General features: G+C 41.1%; 1 protein-coding gene across 1 annotated transcript in view; it reads right to left on the bottom strand.

The window, feature by feature from the left end:
- Positions 1–15151, bottom strand: part of Arms (Ankyrin repeat-rich membrane spanning) — a 485159-nt gene extending 470008 nt beyond the window's left edge. Inside the window, exon 1 of the mRNA XM_067142156.2 lies at positions 15039–15151. The gene's annotated coding sequence lies outside the window, so the exon portion shown is untranslated. The remainder of the gene's footprint in view (positions 1–15038) is intronic.
- Between the last annotated feature and the right edge of the window lie 11852 nt (positions 15152–27003).

Genomic DNA, 27003 nt, shown 5'->3' with positions numbered 1-27003 from the left:
TTCTCTTTCAAAATTAGAACTGGATATCCTCATCAAGGAGCGTTCGTGAAGTCGTCTTCTTCTTCCTGGCCTTTTCCCAATTGCTTAAGGTCGGCATTGTGTCTGGATTAAGCCCAGTTTTACGGCCGGATTCCTTTCCTGACGCCAACCCTTTACGGAGGGATGTAGACATATTCGCTATCGCGCGGTTTGTAGTGTAATGTGTTATAAGGATAGTACGCTAACCTCTTCTTGATCCCTGAGCTCCATAGTGCTGAATGGGAACTTGGGCTCAAGAAAGGGTTCGTGTACTATATATTAAGATGTTTTAAGATGAACAAAAGCACCCAGCCCCTGAGCTAGATGAATTACCAGACACAGCTAAAATTCTTAGCCTAGCTGGGAATCGAAACCGGGGTCCTCTGAAACCAAGATCAGTACACTGACCATTCAGCCAAGGAACCGAACGAAGGAGCGTTCGTGAAGAGTATCATAATGCACGTATAGTATGTATATTACATTTGACACATAAGCCAAGCGGTGGAATGAAATGAAATGAAATGAAATGGCGTATGGCTTTTAGTACCGGGAGTATCCGAGGACATGTTCGGCTCGCCAGGGGGAGGTATTTTGATTTGACACCCGTAGGCGACCTGCGCGTCGTGAAGAAGAAGAAGAAGAAGAAGAAGAAGAAGAAGAAGAAGATGAAATGATGATGAAGACGACACATACACCCAGCCCTCGTGCCAGCGAAATTAACCAATGATGGTTAAAATTCCCGACCCTGCCGGGAATCGAACCCGGGACCCCTGTGGCCAAATGCCAGCATGCCAACCATTTAGCCATGGAGCCGGACAGTGGTGGACTACAATTACGCTAGTTGTATTTTGACGAATGAGACATCTGACATACTGAATATTAAATGAAATAAACTGCTTCACTGTACGGAATTCAATTAAAATTATGGTTTTATGGGATAAAATTATGTCCGCATGTGAACAGATATTCCACAACTCCAGCATCCTTTTTGTATTGTTCGTAGTGCTGAATTAGCCCTACATGTTGATATCTTCGATTAACTCTCTCGTAGCCGACTCTGCGTGCATCTCTAACCCTTCGCCCAGCGTTTAATTCACGTATTATTTGAGTACAGTCCAACCTCGATATCTCTAATCACCTCGGGAGCTGAATTTTATTTCGAGTTATCGAAATTTCGAGATATTGAGAATTCCCGCCTTTGCAGATTGTACGTATGTAATCGAATCACGTAACTAAAGCTTGATACTGCCGTAGGTGTTATTTAACCATATAAAAACAACCTCGTATTTTGTCATTTCAATTACACACTTATTATAGCAAGTCGTTGAATTTTTTTGCTATTTGCTTTACGTCGCACCGACACAGATATGTCTTATGGCGACGATGGGATAGGAAAGGCCTAGGAAGTGGAAGGAAGCGGCCGTCACCTTAAGGTACAGCCCCGGCATTTGCCTGGTGTGAAAATGGGAAACCACGGAAAACCATCTTCAGGGCTGCCGACAGTGGGGCTCGAACCCACGATCACTTAAGCGACTGCAGCTATCGAGCTCGATCAAGTCGTTGAAGTCAGAATACATACAGTAGAGGAACATGAAATATACCTCTGTTAACACCTTAGGAAAAAAATCCCCAACTGCCTTCTGTTAACACATTCGACTGATTCTGTATGCAGGATTGAAGAATAGCAGGTGCACTTAACGCCTGGTCCAGTGACGATCCAGGGAAGGGGTTCATACAGCTTCAACTGTCTAAGGTCAACGCACCAGGGGTGGACAAATAAGTCGCTATGTAAAAAGACCAAAGTCTGATGGAAAGATATACTGTAGAATATACTAACCTTGCTGTAGTACGTGAAGGAACAATAACACACAACATTAAATGCTGTATTGCACAATTAATGTTGTACGAAATTAGAGTTACAGAATATTTTTAGCCGAATTCCGAGTAATAGAGTAATAAATTATCGTGGAAAATAGATCAGATGTCAGGGAAATTGAAATTATTTCGAGGTACTGGAAATTCGACTAATGGAGGTTCGAAATATCGAGGTTCGACTGTACCATCTTGTTGTTCCTTTCTTTAAAAAATCATGCATAACAGAAACAAACTGAAAGGTGCCACTTGCCAACCATAATTTGGAAACGGTTGTGTCAACCTTCTATTGCATGAATGGTAGTAATGGTATTTGCTCTACGTCCCACTAACTACTTTTACGGTTTTCGGAGACGCCGATGTGCCGGAATTTAGTCGCGCAGTTCTTTTACGTGCCAGTAAGTCCACGAACACGAAGCTGACGTATTTGGGCCCCTTCAACTACCACCGGCCTGAGCCAGGATCGAACCTCTCAAGGTGGGGTCAGAAGGCCAACGCTTCAACCGTCGTAGCCACTCAGCCCGGCTGTATTAATAGTCCTTGGTTGATCTTGAATTGTCGCATCAAAGTGATTTCATTGAATAGGGGGATACCCAGGATGAACAGACAGTGTTCTGCCACTTGCCGGTCTACCTCTTTTGTACTAAAGAAATATTCCGCAATTTCAAGCACGGTGACAGGAATATTATCATAGATCTGATGATATGTATCAAAGGCATCATATGTAGGCACGAGAGCCAAACTTAAGGGCTGATATACTGCATTTCTAAAACCAACAACAACAACAACACAACCGTGTCGAATCTTCTGGAAATTGATAATCGCTAGTTAAAAATCAGTAACTATTGTAACAGGATTTAAATCAATATTAGCTTGGACATAGAAAGTGTTAATTTTCTTAGAGTACATGCGTGTGAAGCATTTCTTTTAATGATATACACGAATAGCAGGGCGTTTCCCACGAAAAACACATTGATGTAAATATGTGTCATTATTACTAGTGATACCTTGAAGGTTCCACACCGATTTCCGTAAGAGAAGAAAATCATTGTGCGTTTGCGAAAATAACAACATAACCAAAAATATTTCTCATCTCTGGTAAATTCTTCTGGAACTGCATTGAAATCTGCTGAAGTTTTCGAATTCCTAAGCAGAAATGCTTCGCGGCGCCTAGGCCTATTCATTAGTCGTCTCAGACCACTTCTTTCTGGAAGCTGCGAAAGCACGCCTGCTGATATTTCGGCTAATCTGTCTTCAACAATTCCAGCTGACAGAATTTTAGATGTACAGTGGCTGTGATTTTTCTATTTAGCAGAAATCAGCTCTTGATTCGACACATGAGTATGTGCAGTGTACTTGTAGATGGATCCCCATTTTTTTCTTCAACATATCCAGTTATGTTCTTCCATTGTTCTCATTTGTCTGTTGTTTGTGATACGAGATATGAAAACCATCTTTGGATGTAGGAATATATTGTGACCATACTAATTTCTTCAATGTGGTTTGAAATGTATAACAACGGTTACCAATAATAGTGTATACAGAATAAATAAAAAGTAGGTCAACTAATATAGATGTGTGTGTGTGTATGTGAAAATGTTAGTAGGGGAATGAATATGTATGTAACAAAAATGGTAGGCATATGTCCGTAATCTAAGAATGCGTGTCTCAAATTTACTACTGTATAAGCAAAAATGCAGTATGTCAAGGTATGTCAAATGTGTTGGGACCATTTACATTCTCGATAGTAGACGTTCCTTTTAGTTTGAATCAACTTTTCTTAACAGTAATTCAGTCTTAAAGTAAAGAAAATCAATTGTATCATAAATGTATTACCCGCAATAAAACAGAACCCACCGCGCCTGCCTTATTGACAGAGGTTAAGGAAGGAGTCTGTCGATTAAGAGTACTTCAAGTACCGACTAAAACACAACAGATCGATAAGTAACAGATGTTCAATTCTTTCCCATTCTAGACGTAAGAGCAAAACATTTTCTCCAGTCTGTTTTCTGACGCTGTGCGGTTCCGCTCGTGAGTTCATTAAACGTTGTGTTTGTGCGCAGCTTGCCTACTTTTCATTTTCGTGTATGTTACATTATTCAGTGACTACTTATGATTGTTCTATTCCTTGGAGTATTTAAACGCAAGCAAACACGCATACAAGTTAACTCAATTGTTATTTACCACATTTTCAGTCAACTAATAAGAAGAAACAGAATAGTTTAGGTAACAGTATAATTATGTGACGATGATAGCAGATGTTTGCTTTCGTGGATTGGTAACGCTGTGTTGAACTGGACGCAGCCGGCAGGTGCGAAAGGAGGGACTCCGTAATTTTAAGTCCTGAAATAAATTGGGAACAAAAGTATCTCTGATCGATAAGTTAGATATTATGTGGTATTGTTATCGCCAAAAAGAATAATATAATGTACAGCGGTGCTATAGAAATAAACATTCTATTACACATGATTCAATCGAAGGAAAAGATCGTGCAAAAATATTCGAGAAGTAACAGAAGTAATTCGGTTGTATTCAAGTAGAGCGATCTGTCAAGGTATTTCACGCCTCATAGCACGGACTCAAATAAAATATACAGTATATTTATTTATTTATTTATTTATTTATTTATTTATTTATTTATTTATTTATTTATTTATTTATTTATTTATTTATTTATTTATTTATTTATTTGTTTCTAGTGCCGAATCACAGATATCAATAATACATATCTTACGTACAATATTTACAATAATTAATCTAAAATGGGAAATAGACATCATTTTACATAGGACACAAATGAAAACAAAATTAACGGTACAGGTCTATTGCAACGAAACCCCTATATTTTACATAAACAATCACAACGAAAAAAAAATCACGTCAATATAACAGAAGAGATGGTGAATGAAGATCTGAAGAAGAACCCGAAGGAAAAGAGATATGAAGCTGCATTATGTAAGAGGTATCATGACAGAAGGAAGGATACGATAAGAAGATATCTAAATTCCTATTGCGTGATTAAGTATTATGCGCGGCTGGAATACGCATAGTATAAAGATGGACCCTTCGGTAAGAGAAAGGTGGGAGGATGGAATATGGAAGAGGGTCTACATTCTGGTACACCTGGAGGCGACATGGAGGGGCAAAAATTGAAACTATTTCACGCGACCTAAATAAACTATTAGCGGAGAGATTTCTGAAAATTAATTTTCCAAGCACTTATTTCTGCTCAAGTTGCAATAGACAGGGAGCCTGGCTCTGATGATTGTGCAGAAAACAGACTACACGGTCAAGGTGGCAGAGATTTGGAGGAGAAGAAATGGACCCATACTGGAGAGGTATAGTCAACAACGGATAAAACACAGGAAACGTAGAACGCTCTGAGGGCATTTTTATATGTGATGTCACGAAATCTGCAGAGGAAACCGAGTAGTGATATAGCACGTAATGTGACCCTCTTTATGTTTGTCATTGTTATCGTAGTAGATTACGGCGTATCCTTATAAGAAAAATGCCCATATTTATTTAATTATTTATTTACTTGAGCTTAATATATAATTACAATAAATTTAACACATTCTTTGTAAAATTATAGGTTTATATTTCATTAAAAGCAAGTTACTCTTTTATTTACGTAATTAAATCATCAAAAATAAATTATTGTGAAAATTAAGTTCCCATGCAATTCTTTGAAGAATGCATTCGTTAATATTAACATACTTTACAGAATAATACACTGCAGTTAATGAATACGTCACTGCGTTCAGTCATAATCCCTACCCCCACCCCCCGCCAACCAAGCTTCAGGGCAGCAGCTACCATGGGCACTACTGTAATATTGAATGAGACGAAAAGATAAGATGTAAACAGTGTCTACCGTACTAATTTTAGATGTAATTAATTATACACGTTTATATAAATGTACAAGACATTTAGCACGAGTTTTGCTCGACGATGACGACAACGATATGAACATGTATACATACACATGTATTTCCCTCAGATTCACAGAGCAGAATGGGCTTCGGTTCAACAGCGGCTAGTTTTACTCTTCTTGCAGCTCTGCATTCGGGAGGTGGAGGTGCTAGTTCCACCTGTCGGCTGAATTGAGAATGGTTTTCCATTCTCTTGCACTAAGTCAAATGCCGGGACAGATACAGTTATAGGCCACGGCCAACAATCTCCTCACTTTCACCGCAAAACAAACCACCGCTTCAGATTTCCTTAGCCTGAGAGAGGTCGTAACCCTCTAGGAGGCCCGCCGTATCCCTTCAGGGTACGGAATGAAAACACCTTGCATTCGGGAGATAGTGGGTTCGAACCTCACTGTCGGCAATGTTGTCAGTCTGTGGTTTCCAATGTTCATATCAGGCAAATGCAGAGGCTGTAACCTAATTAAGACCACGGCCGCTTCCTTTCCACTCCTTGCCCTTCTTATCCCATCGTCGCCATAATAACTTTGTTGGCGCGACGTAAAGCAAAATTGTAGAACAAAATAGTAGTAGTAGTAGTAACACATCAGATTTGCAGAATTTGAAGCAGGCAACAGGGAAAGTGGTGTAGCGTTCAAGGTCAGTGAGTACGCTTTAACAAAGCAAGCCTGTAGTTTTATGCGACTGTTGACATTGTGATCATAGTCAGGGAACCTCAAGTTTTACGTGGAATCAGAACCGTAGGGTCGTGAATTTTTTATTTCAAAAATCCCACATACACAGGCCGAGATTCGAACTGTGGCCAGCGAACTAGGCACTCCGCTATCACGTCGCATACGGTACGGGTGTAATCGCGAGTTTATAGTTTTCCACCACTGATCTAGACTGTCTGCGAAGTGACAAGTCACCAAGTGTTTCCAATATTTATAGCAAACTTTCTAATTAATGATCTACTGTTATTCCCTCATCGGAATGTGTTGGATAAAATATACAGTGGCATCCGGGAGATCGTGGGTTCGAGCCCCACGATCGGCAGCCCTGAAGATGGTTTTCCGTGGTTTCCCATTTTCACACCAGGCAAATGCTGGGGCTGTACCGTAATTAAGGCCACGGCCTCTTCCTTCCAACTCCTAGGCCTTTCCTGTCCCATCGTCGCCATAAGACCTATCTGTGTCGGTGCGACGTAAAGAAACTAGCAAAAATATATATATATATATATATATATATATATACAATGATGAAAACACAGCTTACACAGTTGAGAGCAAATGCTGTCTCAAAAACCAAACATCCACAACAGAATAATAATGATGTTTTACTTTCCACTAACTACTTTTACGGTTTTCGGAGACGCCGAGGCACCAGAATTTAGTCCCCCAAGAGTTATTTTACGTGCCTGTAAATCTACCGACACGAGGCTGGTGCATTTGAGCACTTTCAAGTAAAAAAACGGACTGAGCCAGGATCGAATCTGCCAAGCTGTGGTCAGAAGGTCAGCGTATCAACCGTCTGAGCCACTCAGCCTACCTCCGCAGTTAGATTCTTGCGTCCTGAGCTTTACGCCACGGGGTCGAATGCTGTTAAGAGGCGGTTGACATTTGGTAGGCGAAGTAGCTAGTTGTTTAACGTCGCACTAACACATCGAAGGTTTCCGGCAACGGATGGATGGGAAAGGGCTAGGACTGGGAAGGTAGTGGCCGTAGCCTTAACGTAAGCCCCAGCATTTTCCTTGTGTGAAAATGGGAAACCACGGAAAACCATCTTCAGGGCAGCCGACGTTGGGATTCGAACCCACTATCCCCCGAATGCAAGCCCACAGTTGCGCGTCCCTAGCCGCACAGCCAGCTAAATAATGTACGTAATTTATTGAAGAATGAAGTTGAAGGTTCGTAAAACAGAAAATTGTTTCCGTTAACGCTCCGTGGTACGTGGGAAACAAACTTTATCCAGAATGACGTAGGCCTACTCCATACGTAACTGAACATACTGGTATACCTGTCAGGATCACAATAAATAAATTTAAAAAATAAGTAAATAAATAAACAAACTACTGATTCAAAATTTTTCTCCACCCTGGTATATGTTTCTGGTGTTTCACATTATAAACATAAAACCAGAAAATCTCAGCGACTGGAATAAATATTTATTACTCACAGCAATTGATTTAGAACATGAACAGTGAAGAAGTAATTGCCAATAGTGCCCGTATCTCAATTTCAGTGATTTCTCAATTTCAAAATCCCATTAGAGTGATTTGTCTTTTCAATATTAAAACAATCATAGTAAAAAAAACCAGTAAATTTTACGAGTTAACAAAATACTCAACGATAAACTTACTAGTCTCTCATTGTCATCGATCTCCTTTTATGAAATGAAACAAAAATCCATTAAGAACAATGATTCCATTCTAATAATATGTTGTAAATCGCACTCGATTCATGAGTGGTCCGTTGGGAATGACCTACCAGCTCTAGCAATATTACTGTTCAGTTGTATTTGTTTGAATTCTGTTTTTGTTCATTCAGTTATCTATAATGTGATGTAGCAATATATTTTGCAGAGCGATTAAAGAAATCTTAGAAAGGAAGAATTATAATAACAGAAAACTGATGGGAGCCAAAGCCACATGGTTCCATTTAGGGAAACAGTGGTTTTCGTTATCTGACCTGAAGTAATTTCTCTACGATTTTCTTCCATTTTAATGAATACCTTCGCCCAAGTATTGGGCCTACTAATCTAATCCTATCCTCTAGTTAACAACATAGCAGAATACAACGCAGTGTGCATGGGAATGACGACTAATTCAATTCCTTGTCCTCAAAATGAAAACCAAACAATAACAGGAAACGGTTTTACTTTTCCAATACACAATAATATGTTTTGATTAAATCTCAAAAATAATGAAGTCGTCATTTACGAGTAGTGACTTGAATCTACTTGACCTGATTCCAGCCATGTGCCGAGACCATGGCGCCGAGGATATATCAACGAGCGAGACATTTTAATATATCTGAGGCGACGGCATACGAATTATTACGTCTTGGTATTGGAACAAAAGTTACAGGGAAGCTTGATATGTCGGGAAAGACTGTACTGTCTCCGCGTTTCTTATTACAACGCATTCATTCAACCGGGAAACAGATCCATCAGAGACTTTCCCCCAGTTAAAGAAAAGCTACAGTACGGAACTTTTAGGATCAATAACATCGAAACTTCGGATAGATCATAATTAAATATGATGGAGTGACGTGTGTAATTGTACTTACTTGGCCCTGTGATATGGGTAGATTTCCTAAGATTTACAATTTTCCGAGCAAGTTGGCCGTGCGGTTAGGGTAGCGTAGCTATAAGCTTGCATTCGGGACATGGTGGGTTCGAATCCCACCGTCGACAGCCCTAAAGATGGTCTTCCGTGGTTTCCCATTTTCACACCAGGGGCTATACCTTAACTAAGGCCGGCCGCTACCGCTACCTTCCCCATCCTCTCGTCGTCAAAATCATTCGATGTGCTAGTGCAACGTTATACCACTAGCAAAAAAAAGAAAAAACACTTAAAAAATCTACGGAGCAGTCAAATGAAAACGGATCACCTGCCAAAAAGTATAGATGAACTTTTCGTACCTCAAAAGCATTCACCAGAACTGTTAAGACGTTTATCGCACTGGATGATGAGGCGGTCAATAACATGTTTTAAAAAGCTGGCGGGCTGTCATACACGTCTTCGTCCTATGCGAACCGATGTCCCGAATGTCTTTCTTCAATTCCCCCCAAAATCTGAAAATCGCATGGGGAGATACCTGGGCTGTAGGGAGACATTTGAAGGGATTCCTACCCAAAGTCAGTGGAGCGTATTCCTCATAGAACTGTCGGTGTGGACGCGGGCGTTGTCACTGTGGCCCTATCTTCGAGCTTTACGTCACACCGACGCAGATAGGTCTTATGGCGACGATGGGACAGGAAAGGGCTAGGTGTGAAAAGTGGGAAACCACGGAAAACCATCTTCAGGTCTGCCGACAGTGGGGTTCGAACCCACTATCCTCCAAATACTCGATACTGGCCACACTTAAGCGACTGTAGCTATCGAGCTCGGTGGGACATACTTTTGGGGTATGAAATGTTCCACTATTGCAGGTCTCTCGAAAGTATCTTCCTTTGGAACTCAAGGTTCCATTTTCTTCAACAACATACTAAATGTATTTTGGTTAGTGCCCCGTTTTCATTTGATTACAGTACTATTTTAACTTTTGCTCCGAGTATCAAAATAACAGAATATATTATGCAGGATAGTTGTCTTAAGCACGAGAATTCGAACCTCGGACCTCCACAGGAAACAAAAGTGAAACAGACCAGCTCCATTGTGGAGAGGACTTTACCAATAACCTCCGAAAGTGGTCACACTCTTTTTTTTTTTGTTCTTTGACTAGCGGTTTAAAACCCATAACACCACCCACAGGCTTTCAGCGATGATTTGATAGAAAGGGGCTAGAAATGTGTGGGGAGCAGCCGCGGCCTTAATTAATGTACAGTCCCAGTATTTAGCTGGTGTGAAAATGGGAAACCACGATAAACCGTCGTCAGGGCAGTCGACAGCGCAGTTCGAACCCACCATCTCCCCGATACAAACTCACAGCTATATGACTCGTACCGTGTAACCAATTCGCTCGATACTCTGATCTACAGATTTTTTGTTAGTGGTTTAACATCGCACTAACACGTCGAAGGTTTTCGGTGACGTAAGGATGGTAAAGGGCTAAATTTCTTTATTTTTTGGGTCGCCATTTGTATTACGTCGCACTGACACATACAGGTCTTATGGCGTCGATGAGATAGGATAGGGCTAGGACTGTGAAGGAAGCGACCGTGGCCTGAAGGCACAGCCCCAGCATAAAAAGGAGTTAGGATTGGGACGGTAGCGGCCATGGCCTTAATTAAAGTACAGCCTGGTATAAAAAAGGGAAACCATCTTCAGGGCTCCCGGCGCATGGATTGGAACCCACGATCTCCCAACCACATGTTCAAAGCTACGCGACGTGAACCGCGTGCATAACTTGCTCGGTTCTACGGAAACTTAATTAGTAATGTACAAGTGTGAATGACTCACACTTAAATATAAAATGCTGTCGATATCTTGGTGCTTTTAAAATGTTTGAAATTAGCCGTTCACACCATGTATCGTCATTGCAATTGTAAGGTATAGGGGCCTATGTATAATTTTGCTGAAATGAGCACTAGAACATAGCTTTCATTGTATTATAACAAGGCAAATTATTATTATTATTATTATTATTATTAGGGATTATTATTGAATAATTTGTTTTACGTCGCATCGACACAGATCGGTCTTATCGCGACGATAGGATAGGAAAGGGCTAGGAGTGGGAAGGAATCAGCCATGGCAAGGCAAATTTTGGTAAGCTAATGGAATGGAAACTCTCGTAACTGTTTTTACAAATAAATCTCATTAGAAAGAGTTTGAAGAGTAAGATTTATCTTGCAGTGGTATCAATTAAAGAGAAATGAAATTAATTGATGTAATGATGCAATGCTATAGCCTACGTTAAAAGTCACTTCGAATGATTTTTGTATAGGTCACCAGAGGGCAAGGATTTTGTCCTGGAAAGGGGTTCTTAATGTGCAACTAAATTTATGATCGCGGGTCTCCCGCATTTAAGACCGCAACCAGTCCATACATGTAAAGACGAGTGCTTTTTCGTTTTTGTTTATACAGTAAATTAACGTACTTTCTATTTCATTCAAAAGTTAGTGAAAATTGCCGGATAGGCACATACATCACAGATGGTATGTGATTAGCTAGGCCTATATTATTTCGATACGCTGTTCTTTCGTTAGATAGACTTCTCAAAATGTGAACTTTAAACTCTACGACCGAACAATAATTAACTATAGACACAACAGACACGACGATGTACTCCATTTCAGGGTTTCTTATGTGTTTCCAATCAAGGAACTTCAGATCAACAAACTCAACAACGGAAGAACTATTGGAGTAATTCACCTACTACCTTCTATAAACCAGAGCTGGTGAAGTCCCAGGCGCCCAGTCGCCATGGCGACGAAATAAAGGAGTAGGCGCCTAAAACTTATGACCGAATGAAATATTTCGTTTTCTCAGGAATCTTATCAGCAGAACCCGAATGTTCGGCCAAATGCTCCTTATACTTTTTGTCGGTTGTTACGATATATGAAACAGTTATGCAGAGATAAGCATGTTTTGGCATATTTGGGAATGACAGGGCCAACATTTACTTTTATAAAAGTAGCATTGGCTAAAATAGGCAGACTTTGTGACGCTTTTTGCCTTTTAAAGCCATAAACCGATGAATTTATCCTCATTTTTTCCGTTAATTTGGTATGATTCACCTTTAAGAGCATAAATGTGTTATTGTAATTTTCCCCTCATCCAAGAATGTAATATCTCTGCTTCTTTGTACTGTTCGGAGAATTTCAACAAAGTATCTGAAGTAGTAGTCGCACTCCCTCAGAATGCCACCGCATCTTTTCGTGATATGAAAGAACCGTAATAATAGTATTAGTTTTACATCCCACTTCTTCGGAGACGCCATGGTGCCGGAATTTTGCTCCGCTGGAGTTCTTTTACGTGGCAGTAAATCTACCGACAAGAGGCTGACGTATTTAAGTACCTTCAAATACCACCGAACTGAGCCAGCTAACTTGAGCTCAGAAGACCAGCACTCTACCGTCTGAGCTACTCAGCCTGGCTGAAAGAATCACTTACCTGTTCGCGTGTCAAAAAGCAGTAACGTTTTGTTGTTAACGTCGCTCTTACACACCGAAGTTCTTCGGCGACGGAGGGCGGGAAATAGCTAGGATTGGGAAGGTAGCGGCCGTGGCCTTCATTAAGGCACAGTCCCAGCATTTACCTAGTGTAAAAATGGGAAACCACGGAAAACCATCTTCAGGGATGCCGACGGTAGGATTCGAATCCACTATCTTCCGAATGCAAGTTGACAGCTACGTGACCCAATCCGCGCAGCAACTCGTTCGGTAGTTTAACTTTCACAGCAGCCCATTACGCTGCATTGTCGAAAGTAGTAACAATACTTGAAAAAAGAGGGGGGGGGGGTGCTCTTCTCTCTTCGATGAATACTGACGAAGATACGGTGAGCTTAAGTGAAGCTGCACCAGGTGGAGCAGGAAGTAATTTAAGTGAAAAGTGCAAACGTGCTGTCTGAAAATCTAGGATTCAAGATAATACAGATTTTGTACATTCTGAAGGGTAACTTCAGTAACTTTAGACGTAAGTCACCTACACTTCATTGTTTTCAATACACTCCCTTCACATTAGTTGATGTGGACCGGTCTTTTTCGGCAATGAAAACTATTTCGCCTGATAGGTGTGCGAGTTGAAATGCTGAGATTTTGAAGAAATGGCTTGTAGTAGTGAGTAAAAAACACACACATACACACACACACACACACACACACACAGACAGAGTTATGTTCTTTTGCAAGTGCGCTTGCTTATTGATATTAATTTAATTTGCTTCTTTTCAGCCTGAAGTGCCTATTTTACGTATTTTGCCTGCCTTTTTGCTTACCTATTTTGATAATTCTGAGTGCCTAAACGAAGGGCTCTAATTATCAGACCGAGTGACAGCGCGGTTTGGTCACACAGCTGTGAGCTTGCATTCGAGAGATAGTGGGTTCGAACCCCACTGTCAGCAGCCTTGAAGATGGTTTTCCATGATGTCCCATTTCCACACCATCCCGAACTATAAAGCATATTTTTGCCCTCTATATTCAGTAATGTGTATATGGTCTGTAGAATAATTTGGCCGGTATGTTTAAACGTCTTTCATCTGCTATTGGCGTTATGAGTTAATATATGCGTCCTTGTCAAGTTAGTTCTAACGAACTGACGACATTAACCTAATTATGGCTTTTGAGGGAAATTCACTTATGGGGAAATTTTCCAGAGACAAGTATCTCCAGCTGAAGAGTGGTAATACAATTTTTAAAAATGTAAATATAATATCGACATCAACAATGTCTCAAATGAGAACAAGGTAAAGACTAGAGACCGGAGTAGCATATCTTGCCTGAACTCTATAAACACACTGTTGCTGTTGTTGTTGTTATTATTATTATTATTATTATTATTATTATTATTATTATTATTATTATTATTATTATTATTATAGTACGACGGTTAACTATTAATAAAACTCTCTTCGTAAAATAGTAAAACAACCAGGTCTTAAGTCAGACATTATGGCTGTTCCACAATAATTTTTCAGATTTTTGTCTTAAATTTCAGAGCAGCTGTGTTTATTGAACATCGCTAAGCTCTTGATATCCCAGTCTGAGTTTGAACGTATTCACATCTCAAGTAAATAAATAAATAAATAAATAAATAAATTAAAATGCCGGTAAATAAATAATGATGGAAGATAGTTTTATGAGAAAATATGTCAAGTTAACTGATGCCTTTAGGAGAAAATATAGTATAAATATATGAAGTAAAGATTTGCAAACAGCCCGGCCGTCAACTTGCCATGTTCCTCTAATTTATTTTGCACATGTAAGAAACTAAAAAGAAATTCGATTTGTCAACAGATAAGCTTAGAAGTAACAGGGATCCTTTGTGTAAGTCAAACAAACAGTGTCAACGACGTACATATATTATACGACTTAACAAGCAATTGTAAACACACCATCTCATTACAACGCAAATCGAATATGAAATATCCGACTTCTGGTACAGAAGCACCAAAGGGGTACATTCATTCACGAAGAGATGATAATCGCATTTTACAAGGAATGATAGCAAACGGATTGCTTCTATTATTTAATATCGCTTACAACCATGAATCAAAGGCAAGTAATGAAAACATATCGGGGATAGTTATATGTAATGAAAAGAGAACTGTTTTCTAGGCTATGACAATATGCTTGCGTTAGAATGAAGGTCAAAATACTATTTATCTTACTTGAAACAACAAAGCATATGGCACTGTGACATATTCGCGCATGGAAATAAACTCTACAAATCTTATGGGCCCATGCCAAACGATGATCTCCCTGAAGGGAGTTTCGGTGAACAGAATCCAGTCAGGTTTGGATCGTTAACTGGTAATACATTTCAAATCGCCAATATTTTTAGAGGACTCATTGACAGTAAGTCTGCATTTCTATCTACAAAATATTTACATAATCAATAGAAGTAGCACCCACCTCAATAGACTTGAGCCGCCCTCTCCTGGGCGTGTTTGGCACCACAGCGACCAGCTGATACTCCTCATTCGGTCGAGCGACATGGCGACTCCAGCGGTGCAACATGGTACTAACAGAACGCCAGGCCACGACCGCCTTCCCTTTGTTTTCGGTACGGTATCACTCATCCAACACACGCTGTACGTTGGCCCTTTGCCTCCAGCATTGTCATTCACGATAAGAAGATCACATCATATCCGTCCATAACAAACACAAGGACCACACTATCCGGAAATTTCACATCTCGGAACGAAAACATGATATCCTAAAATTGCTCAGAGCTCCTGTGTTAAACACAAGAGTTCTGGATCAGTTTAAATTATAAGGAAGATACAGTATATTAATAAAGTACTAAACATCTAAACTAATCTTGCTGATTAAATAGCGTGCTTCGGTATCAGCACGGATATTGATAATTCCTATGAAATACGACATGACAAACTAAACGATTACATCTAATAAATAACCCATCATTGAAGCCATACACTGACTTGTACTGCTTATTTCTGTACTGAGTGGAACAGGTTTCGAGGAGTACAGGAAGTACCGTAAATATTACTCCAGTTTTATCAATAAGCATGTACATAATCCGCAGCTATTCTATAGTGTGCAAAGCTATTAATAGGCATTTGAAATATATTGCTAGATTTAGTGTTATCTTTGAGACGATTACATTGATCGTTAATTTTAAGTAGAACGTGATTCATAATTATGTAAAAGAAACCCGCAAGAAAGATGCCAACCATAACAACAGCCAAGAAATGTATGAACCGGACGTGCTCCAGGTAACTTACGTAATTCATTATCGCAACCAAAGAGCGAACTGAGTGCTGTGCTGTGCTGTCCTGTAAATATAAACCACATTCACACGCCTAGCGGCAACAGCTACATCATGTGCCGTGCGTGGCATCGTGTCCTATCAAGCGTCGTGCACGACGAGCGATATTTCCTTGTTCATCAAACTACTATTACTTCGTTTTTTAGTAACGACATGTTTCTCTATGTTCAGAATCGTGAGATGTGGTTGTTCTACAACACTATTTTGTTCCTTTCATTTTTTTCCCCTTCTAGGATTCGTTTCGAATGGGTAGGATTTGATTTTTTTTCCCAGATCACAGTTTGGGTGAAGACAATACTTTAATTTTCCTGGTCTTACAATTTGAAGCATTGTAATGAGATATTTTCGGGTACATTGCCACGTGGTTTTGTTTAATAGATTTATTAAGCTCCTTACGGAAGTTTTCATGAATGAAAGACTGCGTACGCAGTTTGTTAGACGCTGGCCTTTTGTACTTGAGATTGCGTCAGTGTCTGATTTATAAACGGGCCCAGTGGATCGTCGTTAAAGGCGCCAATTTTTTCTTTTTTATCTTTTTTTTTTTTGGGTCGGAGCCGGGAGGCGCAAAGTTCATCAAAACGTAATAATTTATTGGTGTTAATCTATAGAGGAATAATGTATAAATGCTTATTTATTTACGTTTTAATTTAAATTAGTTACTTAAACACCATCATCTTTTTCCTGGCCTTTTCCCAACTACTTGTGGTCGGCACTGGATGTGGATTAAGCTCACTTTGTACGGCCGGACGCCTTTCCTGACGCCAACAATAAGTAGAGTGATGTGTTCATTATTGCCTGTTTCTGTGATGGTTTGTATTGTGATCTGTTGTATGAAAATGAATATGTGTATTAATACGAACACGACTACTCAGTCCCCGAACGAAAGGAATTAACCAAACGCGTTTAAAATCCTAGGCCCGGTTGGGAATCAAACCCGGGACCCTCTGAACTGAAGGCCACTGCGCATTCAACCAAAGAGACGAAAACTTACTACATACAGGGCTATTCACGAAAGGTGTTACTCCGAAATAAGTTCTAATCCATTAAAAATATCGATATTCTCAGTGGCGCCGACTTTGAGGGGGCAAGGCGTTTTTTGACCCCACAAAAAATTGTCTTAGGGGGACAGAGTGCCCCCCCTCAATAAAACCTCATCCTATATGTTAAGTTCCCATAAAAAGTGGTAGTCTTCGGAGGCTGTTAAAGCGTTAAATCTGGAGACGGTGGTAGATCATTTTACATCCAGAAATGAGATTAGAAAGCGGGCATTCCTTCAGTAAACTACATTTCCCATAGGAGACTGTTCAGGCGGTACATCTAGTGGTAGAGCTTTTCACATTTCGTGTCATGAAATGCATAATACACACTAATCGGACATTTATTAAGAAACTTCTATTTTTTTTTTGTGATTATATTTGATAGCTTCGTACATAAAACATTCCTTCTGAATAATTATTTATGAATAAAGTTCTATTTTTCTGTTTACTCGTGAATATTATTGAAAAATCCGTAAATAAAATTTGTTCAAAAATGCATTTGAGAAACAAACTGCATTATTGTTCTGTTTGTTCTGTTTTTTCTGTTTATTTGTGAATATTTTTATTATATAGGAATGTTTGTATTAATAGTTGTTCTTCATTTCACATGCTTGTGTTCATGTTAATCATGCCATACAATTTGTTCTACGTCACACCGACACAGATAGGCTTTATGGCGACAATGGGATAAGAAAGGCTTAGGAGAGGGAAGGAAGCGACCGTGGCCTTAAGATACAGCCCCAGGGCCTGGTGTGAAAATGAGAAACCACGGAAAACCACCATCAGGGCTGCCGATAGTGGGGTTCGAACCTACTATCTCCGGAATGCAAGGTCACAGCTGCGCGCCCCTAACCATACGGCAAACTCGCCCGGTGACATGTAGACTAATTCATTCATACCTCGGACAATTACACTTTGAAATATCGATAACACTTCAACTTTCTGTTCTAGCGGTTCAGACAGGGCATTCGTCTTGCTTTATCAGAGGTCGTTCGCCGGCGCAAGTTGTTTCCTTGTGACCTCAGGCGCACAACTGCTATTCTACAGTCAGAGCCCTGCGCGGATATACAACGTAACATCCGCATCCGCGATTGGTTATCCGCATCCGCAAAAGGTCATCCGTGGATATTATAAATATTTACCTACACAAGATATTGAAAGGGATAGATCTGTTAACATAATACAATAGGCCTGACACCTGGTACCACAACCCCTACAGTCAGGTTTATGAGGAATTTCCTCTTGCGACAACTACCGACGTTTAGTCAGCCGACTTCCGAGGCCAGTCAAGCACGTGAACGTAAGGATGCTGTTCGAAGAAATCTTTGGTCACAAGTGCAGTGTGAACAGAGCCGTTATCTTGCACAAACATGATAACGGGAACTTCTTCTATGGGGTAAATAGCCTCCACCAACTCTCCTGGACTAGCACCACTTATCCGCCCCAATAAGCCACATGTGGCGCGACCCAACATGAATTACCTGGACAAAGGCCTCTTCATAACGCTTGCCAACTTCAACTGTTTATCTGGATCGGAGCAAAATACCTTTACATCCCTTGTTTATATTGGAACACCATTTCTGTTCATGCGTGTACCACACGGGTGTCAAACCCGAGAGCGAGTCTCTTCCCCTCAGTTGACTTGTAGGTACGTCCCCATGTTCTATGTCCTTACATATATATTCCAAAATGTGTCAATGAATTGTATTGAACTGTAAAGTTCAAACCAGCATGTTGTAATATCAAGATGGCCGTTTGGTCTGACACTGATTTAAACCAACCAACTAAATAAATAAATAAATAAATAAATAAATAAATAAATAAATAAATAAATAAATAAAAAAATAAAAAAAACCTCCCCCACGTTGCTGACTCAGGGCTGTGCACGCCTATCGACGACAGGTTCCATTTACCTGTTTTGGTCTACACGTAATGGTTGAAACATTCAGCTGCATAGCTGTGGCATAAAGATTAGCACAGTAACTTGTTAGTGGTCCGGCCCCGCGGTGTAGGATGCAACGCGTCCGCCTGTCACCCGGCGGCCCCGGGTTCGATTTCCGGCCGCTTGAAGGGTTTTTAATTGTAAATGATTGATATCCCTGGCCTGGGGACTGGGTGTTTGTGCCGGATGTTTGTGTCGTCCATAACGTTCCTTTCCTCACATTCAACACTTTACACTTCTGCAATTACACTTACACGCAGGTTCCTCTCATATGGTGAAAGTTGCGGCAAAGGATATGCAGAGGTCGACGCCACGAACAAATGTCATTAAAATAATCTTGTTAGTATTTGTGTACGTTTGAATCAATACGTTTACTTGGGGAGATGCTACTTTTATCGAAAAATATTTTCCTTTGTTTAAGTTTATAAAAACATTACGTTTTGCCACAGAAGTAAAATAGAAGCGGCATAGTATTTTGCATTATTCTGCTTCACAATAAATAGAATTGCTCATAGGAGTTGATGATCTTAAGAAAAAAGAAAAAGAAGAAGAAAAGACTTATTTTACACTTCATACTTTTTTTGCTATTTGCTTTATGTCGCACCGACACAGATAAGTCTTATGGCGACGATAGGATAGGAACGGCCTAGGAATTGGAAGGAAGGGGCCATGGCCTTAATTAAGGTACAGCCCCAGCATTTGCCTGGTGTGAAAATGGGAAACTACGGAATACCATCTTCAGGGCTGCCGACAGTGGGGCTCGAACCCACTATCTCCCGATTACTGGATACTGGCCGCACTTAAGCGACTGCAGCTATCGAGCTTGGTACTTCATACATTATGGTAACCTTTAACGTAATTATTTTTCTAGTACACGGTGATTACAAAGCGTAGTGTTTCGCCCATTTTATGCAAACGCTGTATTGAATAGATTTAATTATGTATGTCGCCGTGTGTACGTGTATTGCTGTAGTACCGTAGTTATGAGCGTGTAATGTACACCTCTCCAGACGTGCGCTATCTGGTAAGACAACGTCCTGGGCCAGTGCAAAACTGTCACTCACCTCGTGACCTTGACATGCCTGATGTACCACGTACAGATTTGAGAATGGTTGTGCGCGCATACACTAAACTGTGAAGTAAAGTGAATTAACAGTGAACTGTTCTAGGATCCAAGCGTCAGTTACAGGAGTGTGTGCAGTGTAATTGTTTCAACTCGTAAGTGTTAGACTGAATAACTAGTGTCACTGAACAGTGAGAAAACACACACACACACACACACACACACACACACACACACACACACACACACACACACACACACACACACACACACACAGAGAGAGAGAGAGAGAGAGAGAGAGAGAGAGAGAGAGAGAGAGAGAGAGAGAGAGAGAGAGAGAGAGTGTGCTAACTAGAGTGATTGTGCGACTGTATCTGTATAACAATTAGTGCTAGTAAATGAATCTTAAGAGTAAACGCTACCAGTCGTGTATTTATTTACCTACTACCCACCTACACCTTACAGTATTGTTACGTGCCAGCCCTGTGGTAGCCCCTTTTGGTATTTCTTGGAAGGGACTAGTAAGTCAGCCGACCGGGAAGTTCCCAGCCGGCCTGGAGGGCATAGCTGGCATATCCGTGTACTGTTCTCGTCGGCTGGCTTACCTGAGAGTTTCTTGGAGATGCAACGAGAATATTCCGGCTCTGGCTACATCGCGAATATTTTGGTGCAAATCGTCCGAGCTATAAAAAGGGAGGCTAACCGCGGAGAGTCAGCCCGTGCTGGACTCAGGGTCAGTGTTGGACTGCGTGGTGGAGTCTGTGTAAGACACAGTGTGTTGAGGTTCAGTGGCTGGGCTGAGGGCGACAGAGGTGTTGGCTGTCGCTAGTTTCCCACCGAGGTCTGAACGAGGAGCTATTGTTGTGTTGAAGTACCCAGCGAGTAGCTTGACTGAAGTCAGTGTGCGGAACGGAAGACGTGTACTATCTGAGAGTACTGTGAGTGTGTGTACTTCTGTCGATGTAGGACCGCCGTGAGTCAGCGATCAAAGCAATTATCGTGAGTGTGAGGGTAATTGGACCTGTGTTAATATTCGCTCTTGAGAGTATCATCCTGCTGTTGAATACTAATGAGCTGTTGGTGTTTAGGTGTTCACTGCATGTGACTGTGTGAATTACTGGACTGTCTCTGGAGTCGAATCAAGGAATAGTAATCGTGTGCTGTGTAGCCAGTAGCACTGTGTTCAAATCCAGCGGTCTGCACAAAGCTGATGTATGGGGTGACTCGACTTAGAGAAGTGAAAGTAAGGATTATAGCCGTCTCCAGGCAATTCCAACCGGCCGGGACTTCCTGGTGTGTGTACAGAAGAGACACTTGTTGGCCACTCATGTCTGAATAGACTCGTGTGTGTGTGTGTGTGTGTGTGTGTGTGTGTGTGTGTGTGTGCATTTATTGGGTCATCCTAAAATAAATTAGAGCAATAAAACATACTGAGTTTTATTCGTAACAATATGTACCATGTGCCTTGCAGGTGAAAATACTGTTACAGTACTCCTTTGTATATAAAAGTTGCTGATGAAAAACCGAATAGCGAATATTAGTGAATTTAAGGGCAGTCACGTGTAAAGGTGTTGTTGCTGTGTTCGACTGTGCGTATTTGTGTAGGTGTGTCGGGGGCGAAATTAAATTTTCTTCTTACGTCAGTCGAGCAAAATTATCAGTTCTATGAAAGGTTCTGAGGATCATGATGATGATGATGCTTGTTTAAAGGGACCTAACATGTAGGTCATCGGCCCCTAATGAGACGAAATATAATGACAATTTAGAAGTTCGAAATCACCCACAGACTAGAATTAAAAAAACGTGATGATGAAGAGTCCGCCTCTGTGGTGTAGTGGTTAGCGTGATTAGCTGCCACCCCCGGAGGTCTGGGTTCGATTCCCGGCTCTGCCACGAAATTTGAAAAGTGGCATGAGGGCTGGAACGGGATCCACTCAGCCTCGGGAGGTCAACTGAGTAGAGGTGGGTTCGATTCCCACCTCAGCCATCCTGGAAGTGGTTTTCCGTGGTTTCCCACTTCTCCTCCAGGCGAATGCCGGGATGGTACCTAACATAAGGCCACGGCCGCTTCCTTCCCTCTTCCTTGCCTATCCCTTCCAATCTTCCCATCTCTCCACAAGGCTCCTGTTCAGCATAGCAGGTGAGGCCACCTGGGCGAGGTACTGGTCATTCTCCCCAGTTGTATCCACGACCAAGAGTCTGAAGCTCCAGGACACTGCCCTTGAGGCGGTAGAGGTGGGATCCCTCGCTGTGTCCGAGGGAAAAGCCGACCCTGGAGGGTAAACAGATGATGATGATGAAACATGAATGGATGGATATGAATTTAAAACAATGTTGATCCGGCCCAGAAACTATCAAACAGTAGTATTACTGACCAAGGGACTGCTTCTAAAGCGCAATCCTGAATCGAGGATGCTTGTTGTCTAAAGGGGTCCAAAATCCAGGTCAACGACCCCTAATAATGGTACTTGACGCTTGTAAAGTAGAACCATGTCTGGCCCCATGGTGTAGGGGGCAACGCGTCCGCCTGTCACCCGGCGGCCCCGGGTTCGATTCCCAGCCGGGTTATGGGTTTTTAACTGTAAATGATTAATATCCCTAGCCTGGGGACTGAGTGTTTGGGTCGTCTTAGGTTCATATCATATGGTGCAAGTAGTGGCAAAAGATCCACAGGGGTTGACGTCACGAACAAATATTTAAAAAAAGTAGAACCGTGGTATTTGTCGTGTTACGGTACTAATCAAAAGTAGCGTAGACTCACGGTGTTCCACACATTATGGTACTACTCACAAGTATTGTACGTCGCACAGGTAACGCAGACCTATGGTGTTTCTCACATAAAGGCGCCACTCATAGGCAACGCCAACCCATGGTGTTCCTCACCTAGGTGTACTAACAACGGGCGCCGGTATTCCCGTGGTGTTCCTCATATAGTGGTACTAATCACAGGCAACGCATCCCACGGTGTCGCTGATATAGTGGTACTGCTCTCAAGTAAAGGCGACCATGGTGTTCCCCGCGTAATGATTCTGATCACAAGTAGTTTCGTGGTTCTAATACAATCATCCCTTGGTCACCCCTTTCAGTCGACTCTTACGACACGCAGGGGATACCATGGGTGTATTCTTCGTCTGCGTCCCCCATCCACTGAGAGTAGGTTATAAAGTGACCTATTCTTCTACTCGTTAGAATAAAATTCGACAACATGACGTGCATGCTTTCATATCGCGCATCCGCAGTAAGTCTTGCAGGATTCGGAAACTGCGGCAGGCCTGTTAAGGAGGAACTAGTTTGTCGGAATATTTTTATTGTGGACTGGTTTATTCAAGGACGTTTGGACGTTTCAACTATGTTTTCGAGTAACTGGAGGAGGGTGGGGGGTGGGGACAGTATAATCATAGTGCAACTTTAAAAATATATTTTTGAAACTTAATCAGATACAGCAGATACATAAATACTGTACATATTTCTGAAAAGTTAAGCACATACTTATCTCAGTCCTAGTGAATATAAGGTGAATCTGCGCCCAAGCTTTTCCGTACTCGGTGTAGTGCAATGTCATTGATGTAAATATGTTGTAGGGAACACCACGGCAAAATGACCCCCACCCCCCGGGGAAAAACGATCATCGTTAATATCTGCCTGATTGGTGCTGTCATCGTGTGGAGAATTCGAAGGCTAAGTCTTCAGTTGAGGTCACATCTGCGTTGTGAGTTAGATTAGCTCAGCTTTATTTTTGAATATTTTAGACAGAAAAACGTTGTTTTAAGTCATTCTGATCCACGGTAAGTGATTGTTTTGCATTTTTGTCCCACATTGTACAACTGAATTTATTCAAGTGTATGTAAGTGTCAAGCATTAAATGCACTTGCTTGCTGACGCTTCATTTCGTCCACATTAGCTGGCATTAAGGTGTTGCTTTGTGTTTTCTGCGGTAGGAGCAAATTGGGTAAAATGATCAGTGAAAGGGATCATAATGCCTTATTCTTCTTCTTCTTCTTCTTCTTCTTCTTCTTATTATTATTGCGACCAACATATTTTAATTGTGATAAGAATTTGATGATTTAAAGAGCATAACCAACAACAGTTAAGAATCAGGATTGTTTCTTTTGATTAATTTAATTTTCAATCACTATTAACGTACATTTGTGTTGCTTCTTGAATTAGTATTGTAATTGTTATTCCGAATATAATAGTTATTAAACGGAACATCCTTCCAAGAAAAGAAATATTCTCGAATTTTTCATTGATAGAATAAGTTAATATCATAATGGATTAGGTTAAGTCGTTAATGCACGTACATCTCCATACGTCAGTCATATCTTAAGGAAACAAACGGTGCGACACCGACCAGGCTCGACGAACTCTCACGTCCCTTGAGTGTAATCTTTTGCATCTCCGCGTGACACCAGCTGAGGCATAACATTTTCAACTAGAACCCGAAGTTAGAGATGCGCGAAAGGTCACACATATATATATTTTACGTCACACCGGCACTGACAGGTTTTGTGGCGACGATGGCATAGGGAAGGGCTAGGAGTAGCAAGGACGCGGCTGTGGTCTTCAAAAAGGTACAGTCCCAGCATTTGCCTAGTGTGAAAATGGGGAACCACGGAAGACGATCTTTAAGGCTGCCGACAGTGGGGTTCGAATCCACTATCTCCCGAATGAAAGCTCATAGCCGCGTGCCTCTAAGTGCACGGCCAACTCGCTCGGTAATTTACATTTTGATGGAGCTATGTAAGAATAGGCACATATTTTAAAACGATTCCTGACTGACAAATAAAAATTTAAGGTACAGCATTAGACGCAAGGATATTTTAAAATTATTTGTTTTGTTTAAGCATCACATTTTTTTTTTTTTTTTGCTATTTGCTTTACGTCGCACCGACACGAATAGGTCTTATGGCGACGTTGGGACAGGAAAGGCCTAGGAGTGTGAAGGAAGCGGCCGTGGCCCAGCATTTTCCTGGTGTGAAAATGGGAAAACACGGGAAACCATCTTCAGGGCTGCCGACAGTGAGGTTCGAACCCACTATCTCCCGGATGCAAGCTCACAGCTGCGCACCCCTAACCGCACGGCCAACTCGCCCGGTCATCACATTTTGGGCATTTATAACAGAAAATGCAATACCGAGACAACAATGTGTATATAAAATTGGCTTTCTGCCTGTATATTTCGAATTTCCTCCGAATACTTAGTTTCTGTCCCAGATCTGGTGTATAATGATCAATTCCAACTTCGCTTTCACATTTGTCTGTCTATCTGGCCGTTTGTGTTGAACTATTGCACCCATATCCCGAATTGAAATAGAATGGGCGGTCATTTTAATCATATATAGTTGCAAACATAGCCAGCGCAGCGAAATTCGCTCAAATACAATTTTGGGACGAAAGTCTTAATCCTAGTAGGCGGCTTTAAGGCACGTAGCAGGAAGCTCTCAAATTGAGATGCCGACAGGCTACTATTTCTGTTATGTTCTCAAGGGAAACCGAATGTCGAGAACAATAAAGGCACTCCCAGTTGCTTGACAAAGTTTAAGCAGAAAACAAGGAAAGAAAATTTGAAATAAGGGATGGAACGATACCTGACACTCCTTTTCACCTGCGGTTTCGTCCAAGCGGAAGAACGACAAAAACCCCGCAGGCAAAGTTAAGCCAATCACAACGCTCAAATTTACTAGTTTGAAAACAGCACCTGAGATAATTAAGTAAATCTTAGATGTTTGGATAAAGTTAAAGAAGAAACAGTGTGCTCCAGACAGCAGGATAAAATGTCATTTTCTGTACAATTTCTGTTATTAATCATACGTTTTACTATTATATTAGAGAAAGTGCCTAGCAGTAACGCAATATGCCGCGCTGTGAACTTTTTTTTTGTGCCGAAATACACCAACCTACAGTGTATTCCCAAGGAAGGATAGTGCTACTCACGCCGGTTAATAAATTAGGCACTCTGCGATCGATTTCCGAGGTAAAGTTTATCAGCGAGTAAGCACGAATATTGTGAGTTCAGGAATACCAGTGGTGAAATGATACGACGTTTGACATATAAATTAATTCTGCTACGAAGATCTACCCCCGCAACGGAGGAATACGAATTGTACGAACCTCCTGCGGTTAGGAAGGAGAGCCCCGTGGTATTCACGAAACTATGAAGGAGACCCGGTCACCGCATTCCTTGTCTTTGTATTCTGAGTTCCCAATGTCAGTTCGTCCATGTTACTCGTCACCTGTCAACGTATCGAGTAAGTTACTTCAACACTTAGTTTTCCTGTGTCAAGTTAGAAACAATGATTAGCAACATTGACTTTAAATCGGTCATGCCGATAACTAACTTCAGACCATCAATGTCTCAGTTCATAATGAGTGAAAGAATTCATTCAGAATAATAGTTTCCAATGGGGGAATAAACAACATAAGTCTAACGTCAAAATGTTGGTAATTCCACGCCTTACCGTATGAACTGTCATTTGCAAACGCAGTAGCAATTTATTCATATTCAGTACGCCTGATGTAAATATACCCCCAGATAGATTACGAGGAAATGAAGGAGCTGTGCAGTGGTTAACGGAACAGGTGTCTTGGCATAAAGTAGGGCCCACGAGAGTTGAAGTCTGACGTTTAGCGCCACCGGCGAGAAAAAGTTGACTAACGCTGCTCGAAAATGGCCTGTTGCTATGGCAACGATAACAGAGTTGCAACATTTTAGGACGCTATCACCACGTGGCTTGGCTGGCTCTCAGTCACTTTTGTCATTCATATTCTGACTGATTTCTTTTCTCGATGAAGTATCGTCTTCCTATTGTGTTTATTATAGCGTAGATTATTTCTTAATTGTACAGGTACCGTTAACAATCTGAGTTAAATAATAAAAATCTATCAATGTGGGTAGTGTTGTTCTATTCTGTGATTAACATGTGCATTTGTTGAGGTTATTGTCAGAAACTGATGATTTTGTCAGTGATTATGAAATCTTTTATATATATATCGATAATGTCGTGTTCTGTCTTAAATGCTGGAATTATTAACACGAGCTTAGGAAC

This window comes from Anabrus simplex, chromosome 2 (genome assembly GCF_040414725.1).
Source record: "Anabrus simplex isolate iqAnaSimp1 chromosome 2, ASM4041472v1, whole genome shotgun sequence".
Classification (NCBI taxonomy): Eukaryota; Metazoa; Arthropoda; class Insecta; order Orthoptera; family Tettigoniidae; genus Anabrus; species Anabrus simplex.
Note: the sequence above shows the minus strand (reverse complement) of the source record. Positions and strands in the feature narration are given on the sequence as shown.